General features: G+C 30.9%; 1 pseudogene across 1 annotated transcript; it reads left to right on the forward strand.

Annotated features, from left to right (window-relative positions):
* Positions 1–308: 308 nt before the first annotated feature.
* Positions 309–1,200, forward strand: LOC114304989 (dirigent protein 22 pseudogene; annotated as a pseudogene). The gene has a single exon (XR_014360446.1). The product of XR_014360446.1 is annotated as a dirigent protein 22 pseudogene (transcript).
* Positions 1,201–7,652: the final 6,452 nt, after the last annotated feature.

The following is a 7,652-nucleotide window of genomic DNA, read 5'->3' on the forward strand; positions in this document are numbered from 1 at the left end:
TAATATCTCACTATCTGTACACGTATCAAATATTTGTACAATTATGTATTCAAATGTTACACTATTTGTATAGTACTTGATACTTATCTATTAATTTATTTATTTAATATCACTTATTTGTCACAGCGTACTACCATCTATTGCTCACTTTTTGATGACTTTTCAACATATCTTTCTTGATAGATAAGATTAATCTTTTGATTTAATATTTAACACACTCAACTTGAATTTACTGACAATTTTTTTCTTTTTTAAATATATATATATATATATTTTGGATACCTAACCTTGTTAAATGGTTGATTGATAAATTTCACTATAAAGCAACACCCACTTCCATTTGGTCCTCCACCTCTTTTCTTCCTTGAAAGCCTTACCACCCTTTATTTCCCCACAATGGCCAAAACCATACCAAACCTCACCTCCACCATCTTCACCATCTTCTTCTTCTCCCTCCTCATAGCCACAAAATCTCAAGAATTCTCAAGAAACCTCTCTCAGAAAAAACTAGGGCTCAAAAAAGAAAAGCTCAGCCACCTCCACTTCTACTTCCACGACATCGTCTCCGGCAAAAACCCAACCGCAGTCCGAGTTGCGGACGCTCCCATGACAAACAAATCCCCAACCTTGTTCGGAGCCCTGGTCATGATGGACGACCCGTTGACATTAAAGCCTGAACTGAGCTCCAAACAAGTGGGAAGAGCACAGGGAATCTATGCCTCTGCATCACTGAATGAGTTAGGTTTCTTGATGGTTCTCAACTTTGCTTTCACAGAAGGGAAGTACAATGGAAGCAATCTTAGTATTTTGGGTCGAAACACTGTGATTTCGACGGTGAGAGAGTTGCCGGTGGTCGGAGGGAGTGGACTTTTCAGATTTGCAAGAGGGTATGCTCATGCCAAAACTCACTGGCTTAACTTCACCAGTGGTGATGCTGTTGTGGAGTACAATGTCCATGTCTTCCATTATTGACCACTTGTTTTAGGCTTGTTTGAGAAGTGGGTTGAGTTTTTAATTTTTTTAACTATTTTAGTTTGGGTTAAAAAGTTTAGTTTGAAAAGGTTTTTTGACTTTTTTTGTGAGAGAATAGTGTAATGATTATGGATTGGATGTGATGTTTTGTTTGTTATGGTTAAAATAATATATTTTATCTTTTGTGATTAAAATAGCCAAAAAAAATTCATAAACTATCTTCCCAAACGGAGCTTTAGTTTCCAAGTTCATAGATAATAGAAAAATACTCTACCTAAACCGTAGATTATTTTAATTTGGTTTTTTTATATCATTAGATAGAAATTTAGATACGAATGTAGTAAGATGTATATTAATGTTTACATGGGTGATTCAGGTCAAGCTTGGCAAGTTTAGAATAAGTCAAAAAATTACTTAAAAAATTAAAAAGTTAACATTATTTATCAAAAGTTAACAATTACGGCTGCACAACTCTCAATTCTAATTTTCTCTTACAAATTAATTTTTATAATTTTTTATTACACATTTTTTCATAAAAAGTCAAAAAATTAATTCAAATATCTATATTTTCTTTCTTAATTTTTTAGTTTAAAAAAATAAAAAGTATACTTATTTAGGACACTTTAAACAACTCTTTATATTTTTAAGTCTAGTGATAAGAAAATTTGATAAAAAATCTGTTTATGTATAATTGTTGTTTGACATTTTACTACTAATGTATTATTATTTTTGAGAGTTTTAAGAGCATTTTGCAAGGATTGAAAAAATAAAGGAAATGTGGTTGGTGATGTGCGTCATAGGTATAGCATCGTGTTGTCAACTCATAAAGGCACGTTTTAAATTTATTTTAATGATTCGAAATGTTTATAACGTAGGGTTTGTTAAGTAGATCATCTATAAAAAAATTCAAGTTAATTAGACATTTATAACTTATAACAAAACTACGTTTATATTTTAAAAAATAAACTGTTAGAATGATTTTAATAATTTTTTAGGGTTATTATTCGTCCTAATCATGTGATTATATTTATTCGATTAATTTTATTTTTTATAAGGATAATATAATCAACAAATCTTATAATATGAACAATTCGAATTATCAAAATAAAGTCCAAATAAATTAAACGGGATTTGACAGCATGGGTGCTGTCACAGCACCCACTCCCAAATAGAGATGGCAATCGGAACCTGGCCCGACGGGGACCCGATCCCCCGACCCCGAATTGAGCAGTTATTCCTCGAAAAATACTCCCGACGGGCCGAGGATGGTATTAAAAATAAAATCTTCGGTGATAATCAGGCCGGGGACGGGGATACATGTTTCAGTCCCAGACCCGACCCGACCCGACCCGACCCGACCCGACCCCGGCCCCGATCCCCAACCCAGTTGCCCCCGATGTAAATTTACTACTTTGCCCCTACTTATATATAACATATGCGTGTGTGTGTGTGTAGGGTTTTGGCTGACCACACTCACACACAACACACATACAACCGCTCTCTCTGCTCTCTCTCTATCTCTAGGGTTTCGTCTCCTCTCTCTCCCTCCCTCCCTCCCTCGCCGCTGCTGGTTAGAAGAGTTTGGCCTCCCCAGATCTGAGCAATGACTCTACCCCAGATCTGAGGACCGCGATGATTGCACCACCATCATGGCTTCTTCATGTTTGCTGCTGCCGCCGTGAACTCTTAGCCATGGCTTCTTTGTGTTTGTTTTCAAGCCGCAACTGTTGCTCAGATCTCCTCTCCAATCAACGTAATATATATACACACTGGTTGTCGTTGATGTTGAGGATGATTGTTGATGAAACAGATTTTTTAATGCTGAAACATAATTTTTTTTGTTCTGATTTTAAATGTTCTACAGATCTATGATGATGATGATGAGCAACAGTTGGGATGAAATTTTCTAGTTCTAAATTTTGTTCTGATTTTAAATGTAATACGTAATATATGTACATATATTTTTTTCATTTAAAATTTTCCGAACACTTAATTTTTTTTTGTTGATGTTGATGATGATGAGATAAAATTGATTTTTTTTTTTGGCAGGGGAATTTGCGGGGTCGAGGAAACCCGATCCCCGTTAGGGGGCCGGGACGGTAATAGGGTCCCCGTCAGGGATCGGGGCCGGGGACGGGGAGATTTTCACCATCGGGGATCGGGGACGGGGAGTGTGATCCCTGCCCCGTTGCCTTTCCTACTCCCAAAATAAGAAGGCTATTCAGTTGTGTGTTTCGAAAAATGTTCCCCGGAATGTAGAGTTATATTCTTGAGGATATCAGTAGTTGTTTGAGTTGGGATATATAAGTGTATTTTTTGATTTTTTTAATTAAAAAAATAGAGAAAAAATATATATATTTAGGATAATTTTTTAATTTGTTATGAAAAGATATATAATAAAATAATGTAGTAAAATCAAAATATTATTTTATCCTTTTGACTTTTAAATAGTTTAATTCAAAAGATAAAATAATAATTTTTTTTAGTGGTTTTCCTCGCAAGCCACTCTTAAACAGTATAAAATTTGTAATTTTTTAAATAAATTTTGGATTTTTTAATTTTTTTAATTTATTTCAAACAAGGCTGTATGAGGTGAATTGGGATCCTTCCCTTGCACTCCCTCTTTGCAGGGTTTTCGGGCCCACTTTTAGGCCTAATTTTGATAATCTGAACCGTTCATATTTTAAGATTTATTCAATATATCATACTTGTAAAAAATCAAGTTGATCGAATATCAGAAAGTATATATTTGAAAAATTATTTATTAAATTCTTTAAAAAAAAAAGTTTTAATTCAATTTTTTTGAATACATATATTTTATTATTCGATCAACTTAATTTTTTACATATAAGAAGGGAGTGTAAGGGGAGGATCTGTGCTTGTGTGAGGTTGTATGTGTCCGCGTCCCAAAATAGCTAATGGGGCCAGCTTATTTGACTACTTGTGCTTGTTTAAGAGATTTCTCACCTTTGGAGGGAGTGTCTCATCCTCCTTTAGTTCTTGTTATTTGTCGTTCTTGCAATTCAGTGTAATTGGAATTTTTCTGTTCATAAAAAAGAGAGAATGTTATGTAACACATGTTCTTAATCATTGTTTTAGTAGTTGTTTAGGATGTGTTATATATATATATATATTGATTTTTTAATTAAAAAGTAGAGAAAAAAAAAAAAGATGTGTAATAAGATGTGTAACTTTTTTTAGTAATTGTGTGGGATAACTTTTTTTTATAAAAAGATGTGTAATAAAATATTGTGATAAAATTAAAATGACTATTCTACCCTTTTGATTTTTTGATTTTTAATTTTTAACTTTTGGATAATTAAATTTAAAGGGTAAAATAATAATTTTTTCCTCTAGACTTCCCTACAAGCTATGTTTAAATAGTAAGGACTTTTTGATTTTTTTATAATTTTTTGAGTTTTTAACTTTTGTAAGTTATCCCAAACAAGGTCACTAATTCTTGTCTTTATTAGTTCCTTATTTAAAAATAATTATTATAAATTAAAATAAAGAAAACGAAAAATACGTTGCCAAATACTCCAATGATATAAAATGGTGGAAACACCTGAAAATATATAACGCGAGTAGATATTAAAAAAAAAAAAAATTATATAATTATATTCATATAGAATGTGGCAACTTTTGCAATTCTTTCATTTAATATCAAAATACTTAATATTATCTTCATAAAAAAATATTAGGGAGATTTTTTAGAAAATTATTTTTTATATGTTTATATCTCAATTAGTTCATAAATATTATTGTATTATAATAAGTCATATTATTTTGAACATTTGATCTACCAAATCCTAATTCTCATATTTAAGATATTTTATGAATATTTCTACCTTTACAATATTTTTAAGAAAAATGCTTAGTGGCCCGAATTTGTGTGGCTCGAATGGCTTGAATGTGTCAAAACGACATCGTTTTGTACCCAAAATGACGTCGTTTTGGGCATTTTGAGGCATTAGAACTAAGAAAATTTGGGTCACCTAACATTGTTATTTTTTTAAACGGGTTAACAATTTAGTAATATGAATATTCATATTTTACAATGTGAATATTCACATTGACGTGTGAATGTTTATATTGATAGTTTGAACATTCACATTGACAATATGAATATTCACATTGATATGTTAACATTCATATTGATAGTGTGAACATTCACATCACGAAACATTCGTACTGTAAATGTAAACATTATTATGAATATTTTGATAATTATTTTATTCATAATACTTATTGAAATATAAGAAAATAATGTGAATTAAATTGAATATAAATAAATAAAAAAAGATTTATAAAAAAGTATCCTAAAATATTATCATATATACATTATTATTATTATTATTATTATTATTATTATTTTTTATCATAAGATTTGCAAATTATTTTCGTATCCAACATTGTCGGATTGAAAGTGATGCTGTTGTCAAGCTGCAGAGAAACAGGAAGTCCGATCGACAAATAGCCCAGACGACCAATGGCTGACCTCTAACCACAATAATAAATGGTACCAAGCACCCATTACTGATTCCGTTCCAACTGTCCTTCATTCCATTATGCAATAGGACTGCTGGGGACTAAAAAATAAAATAAATACATAATAATGTGTGGTTTAAATTTATTTTAGTGTAAATTTTATTATATAATTTAAATTATACGTTAATTTTTTTTTAGGTATTGAAAAGTTGCTATTTTAGCTTGTGTTTGGGAAGTGGGTTGATTTTTTAGTTTTTTTAGTTATTTTAGCTTGGGTTAAAAAGGTTGGTTTGGAAAAGACTTTTTGACTTTTTTGCCTTTTTTTGTGAGAGAATGGTATAATGATTATGGGTTAGATGTGATATTTTATTTTTTTGTGGCTAAAATAGCCTATTTTGTCTTTTGTGGCTAAAATAGCCACTTTAGCCCTTCCCAAACAATGCCTTAGTAGGTTAAAATTTTTATTTTTGAGAGGATGATTAAATTTTTTTATAATTAAATGTGATATTTGTGAGAGAAAAAATAAAATGATTATAAATTTAATGTGATATTTTATTTTATTGACTATTTCAATCTATTTTAACTTTTAGTGCTATTTTAACCCAAAAAAAAATTAAAAAACCTTCCAAAAATGTAATCTATTTTAACTTTTAGTGCTATTTTATAATTTTTTTATAATTAAATGTAATCTATTTTAAGTTATAGTGATTACACTATAAGAAATTAAGATTTTCGAAACAAATTTTTAGGAACAAAAATAAATTATTTGCAAAAATTACACTTTTAAGAATAAAATGAAGGAATTTTAAAAAATATATATTTAATCATGTTATTACAATTTTTAGACAAGCTTATTTGGTTGTATAAGGATAAGTCACTTTTACTTTAGTTGGTCCCAAATAAACCTAAATCATACATTATTTATTTTATATATTGATTTTTCAACTCAATAGTCGGGACTATCTTTAAAAAAAAAAAAAAACATCCAGGTTCTATTTCATCACTCACTTACACACTCTCTCTCTGTCTCTCAAATCCCTAATTTCTTTTTTTCTCGCAAATGCAATGGTTCTTCTCTACGAATCTCGTTGATTGCTTCTGATCTCAGCAACAATTTCATCCCCGATGAGTCTTGTCAGAACCCAAACTCGTCCTTATAGGTTTAGTGCTGTAACCATCCAGTAATCCTAAGCTTACCTATGGCCTCTGAAATAGAATCACAAAACAAGGGGCTAGCAGAAACAAAAACATATATATAATCGTCCAATGAGCTGTACTGACTTATATGAAACATAAATTTTTAACTTTATATACAATGTCCAAAAGTCATTCTTACATTATACCCACACACATTATAGTCAAGCAAAAAGGGATTAAACCCCATATACAAAAACTTGTCTTAAACCTTAACAGAGAAAACAAAAGTTAAGTCATTCACAAGGCCTTGAACACATGACATATTCGGACCCTCCACAGGAAGAGCAATGGTTGGCTTTACAAAACAGAAGTCCAGACAAAAGTCTTCAAACTTGATCTCCAGAACACTCACCTATACATATATATACACACAGTGAGCTAAAACTCAATGAATAACATTAAGGTAAAAAGGTTAGTGAACTAATTTCTAACATTTCATAATCATAAAACAGATCATAACATAATCATCCTCATATCTGAATATAATAATGGTACATCTAATAGAACATATCACATCGTCATCCGACTAGAGTAATTGGTTTCGGATACAGATTAAACACATCACCACTTTGACGAGTGGCTAACGAGATCTCGTAATCACATATATGTCATAGACTCGCATTAACTTGTCGTTCCCCATGACTTGGAACTATCTATAGATGCCATAATAGATTTCAAATATAGAACATTCGTTCATGTAAATAAATATCATTTCAGAAATCACAACTTATCAAATCATATTTGGAACATAATTCATATGAACATATCTTTACAATAACATTACTCACAGTGGGCTTCTAGAAACGGTTGGTCAGTCTTCGAGTCTTGACCTACAAACACAAACATACATAGCGCAAAACATGTCTCATTATCACTCATTCATATGGCCTTTTATGGCTTAGCTTTCTTGCATTAACTTCTTATTCATTCCATGCCACATAACTTGTTCATTTTGAACCACATACTCAGATTTGGCACATAATTTCTAATTCACT

Source organism: Camellia sinensis, chromosome 2 (genome assembly GCF_055761805.1).
Source record: "Camellia sinensis isolate YWXY chromosome 2, ASM5576180v1, whole genome shotgun sequence".
Classification (NCBI taxonomy): Eukaryota; Viridiplantae; Streptophyta; class Magnoliopsida; order Ericales; family Theaceae; genus Camellia; species Camellia sinensis.